Here is a 17,919-nt window from a genome sequence, read left to right on the forward strand (position 1 = left end):
AGAGAGAACAGGAGTCCGGGAGAGGGGGAGGTCGCGTTTTATGCATCAAAGACTGATATAAACCATGTTTCGATATAAACTTGCATTCAAATATTTAAATTGGAGAAAATGTTGTCTGCAATCCACACATGAACGGATATATGCGCATATCAAACAATTTCATTAACTTGACTTTCAACATGTTCATGGAGTACTATAATACTGTAGAACATGCTACTCGATTGAGGTGTTCAATTTTGGATTTAGTTCACTATGTTGACCTACTGAATGAGCTATTTCATTGAATCGAGATATTTCATTTTGGGTTTGATTCGCGTTTTTGAGTGGGTCAACTATTTGTCATATAGTAAATCGCTAGCAACGAGCATGTAAAAACACATTACTACCGAGCATCATCTCTCCATCTAAAAAAGAAGTGGCAAGCTAATATTTAAAAATTTGATCCGAATTGACTTGGTAAGGTAGACGTGGATGCTCGTTCTCCCAAAATTTGAACGAACCGTTAAACATCCTCTATGCTCGGTGGAATTCGCCTGAGCAAATAAATGGGAGACGCGAAATTACCATCCTATGTGGGACACGCATCAATTGGCCCGTTGTACATTGAGGGTAGGTTCGTAACTTCATCCAAGCGTGCCTTCTCCTCGACCGAAATGACATGTGCCGAATAATTCATAAACCATGGTCGGCAAAACACGCTCTCCTCGCTCGAAATAGCTCATGCCCACTATTTCAAAACACACTCTCCTCGCCCGAAATCGCTCGCGCCCACTATAGTTCAAAACACGCCCTTCTCGCCCGAAATCGCTCCCACCCAGAGAAGCAAAGTTACTCTACTATCCCTGACCCTCAGTACACAGACCAAAGCCGAGAAGCCTATAGGCAAGGGTAGAACTGTAACTCCCCCTCACATTTCAGACAAATGCGTCCGTAAGACATGGTTCCACTCCCCTCCCAATTCCCCCCCCCCCATTCATACCTCGTGGGCGCCAAATCACCTTCTCCCCGGGAAGCTCCCTTCTCCCGAGCCGCGAAACCTCAGCCCCACCTCCATGTCGCCCCCACCGCACCAATTTCACAGCCGCCCTCCTCCCTAATGCCGGAGACGCTGTCCATTTGCCGTCGTGCACTGGGCCGTGTGCCTCTTACTCCATGTTGCTGGTGCTGCCTCGACGACGGCCACGTGAACCGTACCTGAGCCGATTCACCTCCGCCGTTGTTCACGACACCGGAGCGGCTCCAACTTCAGATCCGTCCAGAGTCCTGGCGCCGCTTCGGCATAGCCGTCGACCGTCGACATCGCTCTTTCCCTGCCGCCGGTCGCCATCGCAACTGCGCCGGCCTCACCGACTCGGCAGCTGGACCTGCCTACTTCACCATGCCGCCAGATAGGTCGCACCCTCATCTCAAATCACTTTATTTAGGCGTTAGTTGTCTGAATTTTTATTCTAGGCCAATTGATTTGCAATGGGAAGCAGCACCCCTCAAGGCGGCGGAGCTCCTAGGCTGCCGGTTGGCTGGTGTCTAATGTAAGGGTGCAGGGCCGCAAGTTCGCCGCGTAAGCAGCGCTTAGATGGCTATCTTTTAGAGTTGCGTGGGTTGAAGGTACTGCCACCATCGGATCTGGATGACGGGGAGTCTTTATGGATTGGCCCGGGGGCGACGCAACCATGCCAGTGCGGTGGGGTGGGGAGTGGGGTTTTGGCCGGGGCCATGGACGGCGGAGGCAGGCTGCTCTGCCGTTGGTCGCTGGCATTTCGGGGAAGATTCCAAATAGTGTCAGCCAGGAGGCACAAGACGGCCAGCCATCCGGCGTAGATCGGATAGTACCAAAATAAAATAAAATCGTGTGACCCCAATTTAGTCTTCAGTCAACAGACATGTGACCACTCTCGTACCTTCATGTTGATCTCTTAGCGTATTTCTTCAGATCAAAGAGATATGCCGTTCTTAATATTATGCGTTATCTGCATCTTCAGACACACCGTCTTCCGACTCACCGCAGCTGCTCCAACAAGGGAAGCATACACCAGAAGGGAGCTATAGTCCCCACTCAACAGTTCCCTGCATCGAATGCGCGTGCCCGACATGCACAGCCACAACAACTGCAGGGCCATCGACAAGTCAGCACATGATGCTCACTCCTATGGATGGCAGCCAGATAGGTTGTACCCTCATCTTACTTGTGTGCAACATTTATGGCTTTGTTATTCATCTAAGCATGGAAAATAGATCATCACATTTCACTGTATATTCATGCTAATCTCTTACGGGTCTTGTTCGGGAGTTAAGTATGTTCCATAGTTCAGCTAAGATACTTGTTCTTTAGGTAACACTGTTCCATAGTTATCATCCATCAGCCAATGCTATCCCACAAGCTGGTGATTATAGTATTATACCACTTCTAGTATTTCCTATGTTGTTCTTTAATACTTTTGTGTGCCATCTAGTTAATCTTGAGTACAAACGGTACATATTCTGTAGCTTTCATCTGTGTTCTCCCTTTAGTTTATGAGACCTGTTGCTGCTAGTTAACCCCAGTCCTACTATTTATGTCATGTCCTACATGCACTCATTACATAAATGTAACTACTAGTTGTCTTCCATGCATGTCAGATATAATTGCACACATTGATATATCCACAAGAACCTCACGGAGCAATGTAAAGGCCAATAAACTTGATGTCAATGATACCCAATATGATGGAACATGTAAAGGCAGTTCTTCAGAAGACTTGCAGAAAGACGATGAATCCTCTTCACCCCACAAGGTCCTTGCTCTAACTTGGCCTGTGATATGGGTACAACATGCATATAATGTCTTGGAGTGTATCTACTCTGTTGCAATGCCATGTGCTTAGCATGCTGATCATGCATGTAAATATGTCATGCCTTCCTGTTTTTCAGTACCTATTCCATTCATGATAACATGTTTTCAAATTCAAGTACTGTCATTCTACTCTATCGCAATGCCATCTGCTTAATTTGGACATCATGCTTCTGAATATCTTATGCATTGTTATTCATCAGTATGTACTTCATCTGTCTACCATACCATGTTTTTTTACATTGAAGTGTTGTTCTAGTGCTTTGTTGCAATGCCATCTTATTTTCCCAATCATACACGTGTATGTTGCCTTAGTTATTTCTGTATGTATTCTGCTAGCATACAGTTTTACATTCAACTAGTGTTTTTTTGCTGTGTTTTCCTGTCGTATCCCTAGCTCTTACACCATACTCCCTCCGTACAGATTACACGTTGCCGAAATGGATAAAAAAGGATGTATCTAGAACTGAAATACACCTAGACCCGTCCAATTTTTTCCGGATGGAGGGAATACATGTCAATATGTCATGCCTTTCTATTCTTCAGTACCTATTCCATCTCTCTGCTGCCGCATGTTTTGTAATTAAAGCACCATTCTTCTATACAAGGTATGCAAGGGGAAGACGATTATGTTAAAATCTGAAGGGTTACAAACAAGGCCTTTGCAAAAGATCCAAACGCCAGGAGATAATAAACCAACTCCAGTTTTTATAGATACTGCTCCAGCACAGAGAAACCCAACTCCTACTGATAATAAGCAGATTCCAGTGGCCAAAGAACTAGTCCGCTCCAGTCCAGCAAAAATATGTCAACTCAATTCTAAGAAGCGTGTGTGTATCCTTGCATCATGAAATTTTATAGCATGCTGATAATATTTTCTACATGTTTCTTACCCATCTCTCTTTTAGAAAATAAGCTTAACAGATAGAAGATTTTCTGCAATGGTATCGTTTATGAGGAAAGATTCTTGCAGGAATTCTCTGTGCTCCAATGTAGATGTAAGTACCTGTCGTATATCACTATATTTTTACATCAGCATGTATTTTGTTAATCGGCATGAATCCAACCTTTATCTGATCTAAATTTAGTTGTAGCAAAATGTATGATTAAAGGCCATAATGTTGATTTTTGCAAGGAAAACTGCCTGGTAGTTTTGCATCCTGAGTTGCATGAGTGTACTATCTCATATCAGTGGGTTTGAATACTTTGGTTCTGCAGTGGGTTTTTCAGTGTTTTTTTACTATGTTGTCCGGTCGTATCCCTAGCTCTTACATCGTACTCCCTTCGTCCGGATTAAATGTCGCAGAAATGGATAAAACTGGATGTATCTAGAACTGAAATACGCCTAGACCCATCCATTTATTTCCGGATGGAGTGAATACATGTCAATATGTCATGCCTTTCTATTCTTCAGTACCTATTCCATCTCTGTTGTAGCATGTTTTATAACTGAATCACCATTCTTCTATATAAGGCATGCAAGGGGAAGACGGCTATGTTAGAATCTGAAGGGTTACAAACCAGGTCTTTGCAAAAGATCCAAAGGCCAGGAGATAATAAACCAACTCCATTTTTCATAGATACTGCTCCAGCACAGAGAAACCCAACTCCCACTGATAATAAGCAGATTCCAGTGGCCAAAGAACTAGTCCGCTCCAGTCCAGCAAAAGAATGTCAACTCCATTCTAAGAAGCGTGTGCGTATCCTCTCATCATGAAATTTTATAGCATTCTGATCATATTTTCTACATGTTTCTTACCCGTCTCTCTTTTAGAAAATAAGGTTAAACGATACAAGACTTCCTCCATTGGGATCGTATTCGAGGAAAATATCTTGCAGGAATTCTCTGTGCTCCAGTGCTGATGTAAGTACCTGTTGTATATCACTATATTTTTACATCAGCATGTATTTTGTTAATCGGCCTGAATCTAACCTTTATCTGATCTAAAATTAGTTGTAGCAAAATGTTAAAGGCGCCAATGTTGATTTTTGTAAGGAAAACTACCTGGTAGTTTTGCGTACTGAGCTGCATGAATGTGCTATCTCATATCACACACATTACTGAATTGTAGTGCTTCTCTGGTTGCCCATTCATTCATTGTGTCAATGTTGCTTTTGTATTACCTTACCTGGCTGATGATAGCTGTGCTATATTGTGTTAATTTGGTATAGGCTAGTTGCCCAAACATTCGTTGTGTCAATGTTGCTTTCCTATTATCTGACTTGGCCAATGATAGAAATGCTAGTGTGTTAATTTTATGCAGGCTGCTGAAGATAAGAAGACAAACTCTGAAAACAGCAAGGCAACCCCATTGTTTCTTTCCAGTAAATCTAGGCCAGGTAATATGGCAATAACTCATGATTAATCTGTTTAGTTCCCGTCCTAATTTATGTTATGATGCAGTGGTCAAGACACTCTCCACTATCAATAATACAAGCCTGCCAAAATCGCCATCTGAATCTGTTCAGTATCCTCTGTCTCGAATGCGATGGAATAAATGTATGTTTGTGAACCAATTAATGGCTGAAGCAATGATGGAAATGGTGGATGAATCAGAGGTGCAGAGTCGTGCGACACAACAACTGATCACTGTTTTCAGAGACAGTGTGGCAAAGAAGCAAGAACTTGCCCACATGCTTATGGGCGTCATCTGTGTTGAGGTTGCAGATTGTGATGTTGTAGATGGTTAGGTTCTGCTCATTTATTTGCACTGGCATCAATCTTTGATTGCCCAGTGGATGTAATTTCCTGTAATATATTCTGGATGTGCAACGTTATTCCCTGTATGTCGTACCTTTGCTCGTCGTAATGGGCTCAAATTATCTAATTTGGCCTAAAGACATGAACGAACTTTAGTGGGCCCATTAATTTAATGGGCTGTTACTAGGCCGAAAGTTAATGGTTGGCCCTCTTACCTCCCGGGTCGTTAACAGGCCGACATTGAAGCAGGCAACATGTGGCCCCAATTTATTTCACGGGCCGTTAATAGGCCGTTACTAAGTTTGGGCTACATATGGCCCAACTATACTATAGGCCTTTAGCAGGCCGAAAGAGACAACGGGCTTGTATTGGACCATGAAGAGCATGGGCCGCTAAGAGGACGAAAGTCAGGTCGTATTGTAAACGGCCCAACTGTGTTGTGGGCCTTTAGCAGGCCGAAAGAGAAACCGGGCTGGTATTGGACCATGAAGGGCATGGGCCGTTAAGAGGCCAAAACTAAGGTCCGACTACAAATGGCCCAACTCATTTATGGTCCGTTAACAGGCCGAAAGGCACGCAGGGCGGGAATTGGCCCAACACTTAAATGGGTCGTTAAAAGGCCAAAACTCAGGTCCGACTACAATTGGCCCAACGGATTTATGGGCCGTCAACAGGCTGAAAGTGACACCGGGCCAGAAATTGGCCCAACACTTAAATGGGCCGCTAAAAGGCCAAAACTCAGGTCCGACTACAAATGGCCCATCAGATTTATGGGCCGTCAACAGGCTGAAAGACACACCGGGCCAGAAATTAGCCCAACATTTAAATGGGTCGCTAAAAGGCCGAAAGATGTACATCCTGAAAATTGGCCCATCCATTAAATGGGCCGTTAATAGACCGAAATCTCATCGGGCCGATATTGAGCCCAAATATATAGCGGGCTTTTAACGGGCTCGAACTGACGATGGGCTACAATGGTGTCAAATCTTTAACGGGCCGAATTGGCACATCTCATATGGGCTATGGGCTTAAATGGACCTGACACAAGTAGTCCTTATATGGGTCGGCCTGCTATTTTTTATTGGGCCTGCCTTTTTCACCGGAATGGGCCACTGTTGGGTCGTGCCACGTGTTGACCTATCATAGGCGCCTCCTGTCAAATGAGTGGATGACATCTGTCCCAACGATGAGCCGACACGTGTTTCCTCTAGCCAATGATGATTTTACACGTGGAAAATCCTCATTGGTCGGGGTTGTTAACGGGTTATCGGATCAAAAAGCCGACCCGATAGCTTAACGGCATTCCGTTACGATGGATGCCACGTGTCGGTCACCCTTAACGAAAGCACTTCTATGACGCACGATTTATCGTCATGGAAGTGGACACTTCCGTGATGATAATTTTGGTGATGTCATGGAACACTTCTACGACAGCATAGGTATGACTATCTTGATTCTGTCATAAATTTGTCATGGATGTACATGCATGACAAAAAAGTGACCTACTGTGACAAACACGTATCATCACGGAAGTGTATTTTTTTGTAGTGCACGCACTCGTCTGCCCCCGAGAGCACGGCCGGGCTCGTGCCCAGGAAACCTTCGGGCATCGCGCTCTTGATGAGGACGAGGGAGTACATTGCCACAGACCAATAAGTGTATTTCCTTGCCCTTGATCCTTGATGTCGATGCCAGGCTGATGTCGGTGGCCAAGAAGAACGAGGATGCTGGAGCCGCCGAGGCCCAACGTTCTGATGTGGCCGCAGCGACTCCAGAGAGAGCGCTCCCATGCTTCTACGGCGGTGTCGACCTCCAGAGGCTTTGGGGCCCAGCCTTAGGAGAAGATGGTCCCTGCGGCCGGGGCGACTCCAGAGACGCTCGCCCTTAGCGCGCCCGCTAAGGACCCGAAGGCACCGGAGCCCCTGGCCCCTTCTGCTGCTGTCGCCTTGCCAAGCTTGACACTGGCGCCACTTCCTCCCCCCATCATCTCATCGGCGGGTTGTGGTTCTTCTGCCGCGCCTAGTGCCCTGGAGGAGGCCTCCTTCACGCTGGACCGGCTCCGGGACGATCTTCAGGACCTGGATCGGCACAGGGCGTCGGGGCGCCTAGAGCTGGTCTCGGGGTGGCTCCAGGCCGATGTGTCCGTCAGGGCGGCCTGGGGCCAAGCCGCGGCGGCCGCAAAGGAGGATCGTAAGGTAGCCGACCTAGCCACAGCCGCCCGCGACGTGGCGCTGAAGGAAGGAAAGGCCGCCGAGGAGCGCTGCAGTGCTACGGAGGCCAAGCTGAAGGCCCTTCGCGACGAGCAGGCCACCCGTGCCCGCCAGCTCGATGAGCAGGAGGAGAAGCTGAAGACCCGGGAAACTGCGGTTGCCGATCGTGATGCCGAGCAGGAGCAGGTAGTCCGGGAGCAGGCTTCAGAGCGTGGCCGCCTAGACAAGCTGAAGGAGGAGGTGGAGGTGGAGAAGGCCCAGCTGGGGGCCAGGAAGAAACTCCTTGCCTAGGTTGAGGAGGCAGCCACCGTGGGGCATGCCGCCTTTGACTCCCTCGAGCAGAGGTCCCGCAAGGCACTGTAGGATCTCTATGGGGGCGGGTACAAGGAGCCGCAAGTGACTCTGGAGGAAGGCCCCGCCGAGCTGCTCCTCAAGCTCATTGCTGTGCTTGAGGACATCATCGTTAGTGTCAGCCCCATGGTAGAGGGAGAAGCCCGCGCGCTCTCCGCCTCGGCCATGACGCGTGCCTTCAGCCACCTCTACCTTCGGGACCCCAACTTCAACCTTGGTGCCCTGCTTGAGCCCGTGGACCCCGAGCTTCAAGACGCTGCTACCAAGACCGTGAAGGATTAGGTGGAGGCCCTGCTGTGGAAGTTCCTCGCTGTTAACCCCGCGCCTATGGCTGGCGGCAAGAACAGCGGGGGCATCGTCGATGACGGAGTTCCCCAGGCGGGCAACAATGGCGTCCAAGGCTGAAGAACATGCTCGGTCGCGGCGCTCCCCATTTTTTAAGTCCTGCAACATGTGTCATGCCTCATGGAGGCGTAAGAACTTATGCTTGGTATTTTTAAGAGATGGCATGCTTTGTAATTATTTGCTATGATTATGTGATTTCCTTTCTGTTTGCTTTAGTGTTCCGCGTCCGCAGGGCCTGGCCCCGCGCATACCTCAGCCGTCGTTGGGTCATCTGGATCACTAGGACGAGACCAAGAGGTAAGGGGCTACTGACCAGTTAGGTGTTGGGGAACGCACATGCAAGATCCATCTAGGTGATGCATAGAAATGAGAGGGGAGAGTGTTGTCCACGTACCCTCATAGACCATAAGCAGAAGCTTTATGACAACGCGGTTGATGTTGTCGTACGTCTTCAAGGTCCGACCGATCCTAGCACCGAAGATACGACACCTCCGTGATCTGCACACGTTCAGCTCGGTGACGTCCCACGAACTCTAGATCCAGCTGAGTGTCAGGGAAGAGCTTCGTCAGCATGATGGCGGGATGATGGTGATGATTAAGTTACCGACGCAGGGCTTCGCCTAAGCATTTCAACGATATGACCGAGGTGGAAATCTGTGGTGGGGGGCACCGCACACGGCTAAGAGATCAACTTGTGTGTCTATGGGGTGCCCCCCTCCCCCGTATATAAAGGAGTGGAGGAGGGGAGGGCTGGCCCTCTCTATGGCGCGCCCAAGGGGGGTGTCCTACTCCCACCGGGAGTAGGATTCCCCCCTTTCCCTAGTTGGAGTAGAAGAGAAGGAAGGGGGAGAGAGAGACGGAAGGTAGAGGGGCCGACACCCCACCAATTCAGATTGGGCTAGGGGGGCGCGCCCTCCACCTTGGCCTTCCTCTCCTCTATTCCACTAAGGCCCAATAAGACCGATATACTCCCCTCGGGGTTCCGGTAACCCCCCGGTACTCCGGTAAATGCCCGAACTCATCCGGAACCAATCCGATGTCCAAACATAGGCTTCCAATATATCGATCTTTATTTCTCGACCATTTCGAGACTCCTCGTCATGCCCGTGATCTTATCTGGGACTTCGAACAACCTTCAGTACATCAAAACACATAAACTCATAATACCGATCGTCACCGAACATTAAGCGTGCGGACCCTATGGGTTCGAGAACTATGTAGACATGACCGAGACTCATGTCCGGTCAATAACCAATAGCGGAACCTGGATGCTCATATTGGTTCATACATATTCTACCAAGATCTTTATCGGTCAAACCGCATAACAACATAGGTTGTTCCCATTGTCATTGGTATGTTACTTGCCCAAGATTCAATCTTTGGTATCTCAATACCTAGTTTAATCTCGTTACCGGCAAGTCTCTTTACTCATTTCGTAATGCAACATCCCATAACTAACTCCTTAGTCACATTGCTTGCAAGGCTTATACTAATGTGCATTACCGAGAGGGCCCAGAGATACCTCTCCAATACTCGGAGTGACAAATCCTAATCTCGATCTATGCCAACTCAACAAACACAATCAGAGACATCTGTAGAGCATCTTTATAGTCACCCAGTTACGTGGTGACGTTTGATAGCACACTAAGTGTTCTTCCGGTATTCGGGAGTTACATAACCTCATAGTCATAGGAACATGTATAAGTTACGGAGAAAACAATAGCAATAAACTAAACAATCAAAGTGCTAAGCTAACAGATGGGTCAAGTCAATCACATCATTCTCTAATGATGTGATCCCGTTCATCAAATGGTAACTCTTTGTCCATGGCTAGGAAACTTAACCATCTTTGATTAACGAGCTAGTCAAGTAGAGGCTTACTAGTGACACTCTGTTTGTCTATGTATTCACACATGTATTAAGTTTCCAGTTAATACAATTCTAGCATGAATAATAAACATTTACCATGATATAAGGAAATATAAATAACAACTTTATTATTGCCTCTAGGGCATATTTCCTTCAGTTTCCCACTTGCACTAGAGTCAATAATCTAGATTACATTGTAATGATTCTAACACCCATGGAGTCTTGGTCCTCATCATGTTTTGCTCGTGAGAGAGGCTTAGTCAATGGGTCTTCAACATTCAGATACGTATGTATCTTGCAAATCTCTATGTCTCCCTCCTTAGCTTGATCACGGATGGAATTGAAGCGTCTCTTGATGTGCTTGGTTCTCTTGTGAAATCTGGATTCCTTTGCCAAGGCAATTGCACCAGTATTGTCACAAAAGATTTTCATTGGACCCGATGGACTAGGTATGACACCTAGATCAGATATGAACTCCTTCATCCAGACTCCTTCATTTCCTGCTTCCGAAGCAGCTATGTACTCCGCTTCACACGTAGATCCCGCCACGACGCTCTGCTTGGAACTGCACCAACTGATAGCTCCACCATTTAATAAAAATACGTATTCGGTTTGTGACTTAGAGTCATCCGGATCAGTGTCAAAGCTTGCATCGACGTAACCATTTACGACGAGCTCTTTGTCACCTCCATAAACGAGAAACATATCCTTAGTCCTTTTCAGGTATGTTAGGATGTTCTTGACCGCTGCCCAGTGATCCACTCCTGGATTACGTTGCTACCTCCCTGCTAAACTAATAGTAAGGCACACATCAGGTCTGGTACACAACATTGCATACATGATAGAACCTATGGCTGATGCATAGGGAATGACTTTCATTTTCTCTCTATCTTCTGCAGTGGTCGGGCATTGAGTCTAACTCAACTTCACACCTTGTAACACAGGCAAGAACCCTTTCTTTGCTTCGTGAAAGTCCAATTAAGCGTCTTGATCTATCTCTATAGATCCTGATGCCCAATATATAAGCAACTTCACCAAGGTCTTTCATTGAAAAATTCTTATTCAAGTATCCTTTTATGCTATTCGGAAATTCATTATCATTTCTGACCAGCAATATGTCATCCACATATAATATCAGAAATGCTACAGAGCTCCCACTCACTTTCTTGTAAATACAGGCTTCTCCAAAAGTCTGTATAAAACCATATGCTTTGATCACACTATCAAAGCGTATATTCCAACTCCGAGAGGCTTGCACCAGTCCATAAATGGATCGCTAGAGCTTGCACACTTTGTTAGCACCTTTTGGATCGACAAAACCTTCTGGTTGCATCATATACAACTCTTCTTTAAGATATCCATTAAGGAATGTAGTTTTGACATCCATTTGCCAAATTTCATAATCATAAAATGCGGCAATTGATAACATGATTCGGACAGACTTAAGCATCGCTACGAGTGAGAAGGTCTCATCATAGTCAGCACCTTGAACTTGTCGAAAACCTTTTGTAACAAGTCGAGCTTTGTAGACAGTAATATTACCATCAGCGTCAGTCTTCTTCTTGAAGATCTAGTTATTCTCTATGGCTTGCCGATCAACGGGCAAGTCAACCAAAGTTCACACTTTGTTCTCATACATGGATCCCATCTCAGATTTCATGGCCTCAAGCCATTTTGCAGAATCTGCGCTCATCATCGCTTCCTCATAGTTCGTAGGTTCGTCATGGTCAAGTAACATGACCTCCAGAACAGGATTACAGTACCACTCTAGTGCGGATCTTACTATGGTTGACCTACGAGGTTCGGTAGTAACTTGATCAGAAGTTTCATGATCATCACCATTAGCTTCCTCACTTACTGGTGTAGGAATCACTAGAACTGATTTCTGTGATGAACTACTTTCCAATAAGTGAGTAGGTACAATTACCCCGTCAAGTTCTACTCTCCTCCCACTCACTTCTTTCGAGAGAAACTCCTTCTCTAGAAAGGATCCATTCTTAGCAACGAATATCTTGCCTTCGGATCTGTGATAGAAGGTGTACCCAATAGTCTCCTTTGGGTATCCTACGAAGACACATTTCTTCAATTTGGGTTCGAGCTTATCAGGTTGAAGCTTTTTCACATAAGCATCGCAGCCCCAAACTTTAAGAAATGACAACTTGGGTTTCTTGCCAAACCATAGTTCATAAGGTGTCGTCTCAACGGATTTCGATGGTGCCCTATTTAACATGAATGCAACCATCTCTAACGCATAACCCCAAAACGATAGCGGTAAATCAGTAAGAGACATCATAGATCGCACCATATCTAATAAAGTGCCGTTACAACATTCGGACACACCATTACGCTGTGGTGTTCCAGGTGGCGTGAGTTGCGAAACTATTCCGCATTGTTTCAAATGAAGACCGAACTCATAACTCAAATATTCACCTCCACGATCAGATCGTAGAAACGTAATTTTCTTGTTACGATGATTTTCCACTCCACTCTGAAATTCTTTGAACTTTTCAAATGTTTCAGATTTATGTTTTGTCAAGTAGATATACCCATATCTGCTCAAATCATCTGTTAAGGTAAGAAAATAACGATACCCGCTGCAAGCATCAACACTCGTCGGACCGCATACATCAGTATGTATTATTTCCAACAAGTCTGTTGCTTGCTCCATTGTTCTGGAGAATAGAGTCTTAGTCTTATTGCCCATGAGGCATGGTTCGCAAGCATCAAGTGATTCCAAAAGTCCATCAGCATGGAGTGTCTTCATGCGCTTTACACCAATATGACCTAAACAGCAGTGCCACAAATAAAGTTGCACTATCGTTATTAAACTTATATCTTTTGGTTTCAATACTATGAACATGTGTATCACTACTATCAAGATTTAGTAAAAACAGACCACTCATCAAGGGTGCATGACCATAAAAGATATTATTCATATAAATAGAACAACCATTATTCTCTGATTTAAACGAATAACCATCTCGCATCAAACAAGATCCTGATATAATGTTCATGCTCAATGCTGGCACCAAATAACAATTATTTAGGTCTAAAACTAATTCCAAAGGTAGATGTAGAGATAGCATGCCGACGGCGATCACATTGACTTTGGAACCATCTCCCATGCGCATCATCACCTCGTCCTTAGCCAATCTTCGCTTAATTCGTAGCCCATGTTTGGAGTTGCAAATATTAGCAACGGAACCAGTATCAAATACCCAGGCGCTACTGCGAGCATTAGTAAGGTACACATTAATAACATGTATATCAAATATACCTTTCACTTTGCCATCCTTCTTATCCGCAAAATACTTGGGGAAGTTCTGCTTCCAATGTCCAGTCCCTTTGCAGTAGAAGCACTCAGTCTCAGGCTTAGGTACAGCCTTGGGCTTCTTCACTTGAGTAGCAACTTGCTTGCCGTTCTTCTTGAAGTTCCCCTACTTACCTTTAGGGATGAGAATGGAGTGGAAAGTTTCCGCTTTTCCGGAGGAAAAATGGAAACGGAGAGGAAATATGAAAACAGGAATGGAAATTTGCAAAATGGAAATGGAATTTTTTATGTGGAAACGGAAACAAAAACGGAATGGTGTTTTCCGGTGGAACACACGTGGAAGAACTTTCCATTTCCGTTAATATGGAATTTCTGTTTCTACTATAGCCTCATGGCTACTTTGTAGCCAACTACCAAACAACACACAATGACACAATGAGTAGAATGAGCAGAATGTATCATTTGAGTACCAACTTTTACTACCACACACATACTCAGCTAGACTATATACGGAATTCTCATGTACTACTACAATACTACCCTGTGTTACCGACACAACCATATTAATTTGTAGCCATGTTAAGAATTCCATCAATTTTTTTGTTTTTTGTCTGTATTTCTCTATGATTCAAGGGGTTTAAGTTCCGGTCAATACACAGTTTTGTTTCCGTGTCCGCTTTGTATTCGCTCCATGTTTGTTTCTGGTAGTATCTGTTTCCGTATTCGTTTCCGGGGTTTCTGTATTCGCTTCTGCTTCTGTAAAAAAATATGAAAACAAATATGATAGCAACCAGTTCCGTCTATTTCCGCGCCGTTTTCATCCCTACTTCCCTTTACCCTTTTTCTTGAAACTGGTGGTCTTGTTGACCATCAACACTTGATGGCCCTTCTTGATTTCTACCTCGGCAGCCGTTAGAATTGCGAAGAGCTCAGGAATCGTCTTATCCATCCCTTGCATATTATAGTTCACCATGAAGCTCTTGTAGCTTGGTGGCACTGATTGAAGAACTCTATTAATGACACTATCATCAGGAAGATTAACTCCCAGCTGAGTCAAGTGGTTGTGGTACCCAGACATTCTGAGTATATGTTCACTGACAGAACTATTCTCCTCCATTTTGCAGATATAGAACTTATTGGAGACTTCATATCTCTCAATCCGGGCATTTGCTTGAAATATTAACTTCAACTCCTGGAACATCTCATATGCTCCATGACGTTCAAAATGTTGTTGAAGTCCCAGTTCTAAGCCATAAAGCATGGCACATGGAACTATCGAGTAGTCATTAGCTTTGCTTTGCCAAATGTTCATAACATATGGTGTTGCTCTTGCAACAGGTTTGTCACCTAGCGGTGCTTCCAGGACATAATTCTTCTATGCAGCAATGAGGATAATCCTCAAGTTACCGACCCAGTCCGTGCAGTTGCTACCATCATCTTTCAACTTAGCTTTCTCTAGGAACGCATTAAAATTCAACGGAAGAAGAGCACGAGCCATCTATCTACAACAACATAGACATGCAAAATACTATCAGGTACTAAGTTCATGATAAATTAAAGTTCAATTAATCATCTTACTTAAGAACTCCCACTTAGATAGACATCCCTCTAATCATCTAAGTGATCACGTGATCCATATCAACTAAACCATGTCCGGTCATCATGTGAGATGGAGTAGTTTTCAATGGTGAACATCACTATGTTGATCATATCTACTATATGATTCACGCTCGACCTTTCGATCTCCGTATTCTGAGGCCATATCTGCATATGCTAGGCTCGTCAAGTTTAACCCGAGTATTCTGCATGTGCAAAACTGGCTTGCACCCGTTGTATGTGAGCGTAGAGCTTATCACACCCGATCATCACGTGGTGTCTTGGCACGACGAACTGTAGCAACGGTGCGTACTCAGGGAGAACACTTGTATCTTGAAACTTAGTGAGAGATCATCTCATAATGCTACCGTCGAACTAAGCAAAATAAGATGCATAAAGGATAAACATCACATGCAATCAATATAAGTGATATGATATGGCCATCATCATCTTGTGCCTTTGATCTCCATCTCCAAAGCACCGTCATGATCACCATCGTCACCAGCTTGACATCTTGATCTCCATCGAAGCATCGTTGTCGTCTCGCCAACTATTGCTTCTACGACTATCGCTATCGCTTAGTGATGAAGTAAAGCAATTACATGGCGATTGCATTTCATAGAATAAAGCGACAACCATATGACTCCTACCAATTGCCGATAACTCTATTACTAAACATGATCATCTCATACAACAAAATTTAGCATCATGTCTTGACCATATCACATCACAACATGTCGTGCAAAAACAAGTTAGACGTCCTCTACTTTGTTGTTGCAAGTTTTACATGGCTGCTACGGGCTGAGCAAGAACCGTTCTTACCTACGCATCAAAAAACCACAACGCGGTATAGTCATTGATTTTTTATCTTCAGAAAGAACCCTGTTCATTGAATCTGATTCAACTAAAGTTGGAGAAACTTACACCCACTAGCCACCTGTGTGCAAAGCACATCGGTAGAACCAGTCTCGCGTAAGCGTACGCGTAATGTCGGTCTGAGCCGCTTCATCCAACAATACCGCTGAATCAAGAATCAACTAGTGATGAAAAGCAATATGTATATACCCACGCCCACAACTCCTTTGTGTTCTACTCGTGCATATAACATCTATGCATAGACCTGGCTCGGATGCCACTATTGGGGAACGCAGTAATTTCAAAAAAATTCCTACGCACACGCAAGATCCATCTAGGTGATGCATAGCAACAAGAGGGGAGAGTGTTGTCCACATACCCTCATAGACCGTAAGTGGAATCGTTATGACAATGCGGTTGATGTAGTCGAACGTCTTCACTATCTGACCGATCCTAGCACCGAATGTACGACACCTCCGCGATCTGCACACATTCAGCTTGGTGACGTCCCACGAACTCTAGATCCAGCTGAGTGTCGGGGAAGAGATTCGTCAGCAAGACAACATGATGGCGGTGATGATGAAGTTACCGACGCAGGGCTTTGCCTAAGCAGTACAACAATATGACCGAGGTGGAAATCTATGGACGGGGACAACGCACACAGCTAAGAGATCAACTTGTGTGTCTATGGGGTGCCCCCTCCCCCGTATATAAAGGAGTGTAGGAAGGGAGGTCCAGCCCTTTCTATGGCACGCTCGAGGGGGAGTCCTACTCCCACCGGGAGTAGGATTCCCCCTTTCCCTAGTTGGAGTAGGAGAGAAGGAAGGGGGAGAGAGAGGGAAGGAAGGGGGGGCGGCCCCACCCAATTTTGATTGGGCTAGGGGCACGCCCTCCACCTTGGCATCCCTCTCCTCTATTCCACTAAGGCCCAATGAGGCCCATATACTCCCCGGGGGGTTCCGGTAACACCCCGGTACTCCGGTAAATGCCCGAACTCATCCGGAGCCATTCCGATGTCCAAACATAGGCTTACAATATATCGATCTTTATGTCTCGACCATTTAGAGACTCCTTGTCATGCCCGTGATCACATTCGGGACTCCGTACAACCTTCGGTACATCAAAACACATAAACTCATAATACCGATCGTCACCGAACATTAAGCCTATGGACCCTACGGGTTCGCGAACTATGTAGACATGACCAAGACTCATCTCCGGTCAATAAACAATAGCGGAACCTCGATGCTCATATTGGTTTATACATATTCTACGAAGATCTTTATCTGTCAAACCGCATAACAACATACGTTGTTCCCTTTGTCATCGGTATGTTACTTGCCCGAGATTCGATCATCGGTATCTCAATACCTAGTTAAATCTCGTTACCGGCAAGTCTTTTTACTCGTTCTGTAATGCAACATCCCGTAACTAACTCATTAGTCACATTGCTTGCAAGCCTTATAGTGATGTGCATTACCAAGAGGGCCCAGCGATACCTCTCCGATACTCGGAGTGACAAATCCTAATCTCGATCTATGCCAACTCAACAAACACCATCGGAGACACCTGTAGAGCATCTTTATAGTCACCCAGTTATGTTGTGACATTTGATAGCACACTAAGTGTTCTTCCGGTATTCGGGAGTTACATAACCTCATAGTCATAGGAACATGTATAAGTTATGGAGAAATCAATAGCAATAAACTAAATGATCAAAGTGCTAAGCTAACGGATGGGTCAAGTCAATCACATCATTCTCTATTGATGTGATCCCGTTCATCAAATGACAATTCTTTGTCCATGGCTAGGAAACTTAACCATCTTTGATTAACGAGCTAGTCAAGTAGAGGCATACTAGTGACACTCTGTTTGTCTATGTATTCACACATGT

This window comes from Triticum dicoccoides, chromosome 5A, assembly GCF_002162155.2.
Source record: "Triticum dicoccoides isolate Atlit2015 ecotype Zavitan chromosome 5A, WEW_v2.0, whole genome shotgun sequence".
Taxonomy (NCBI): Eukaryota; Viridiplantae; Streptophyta; class Magnoliopsida; order Poales; family Poaceae; genus Triticum; species Triticum dicoccoides.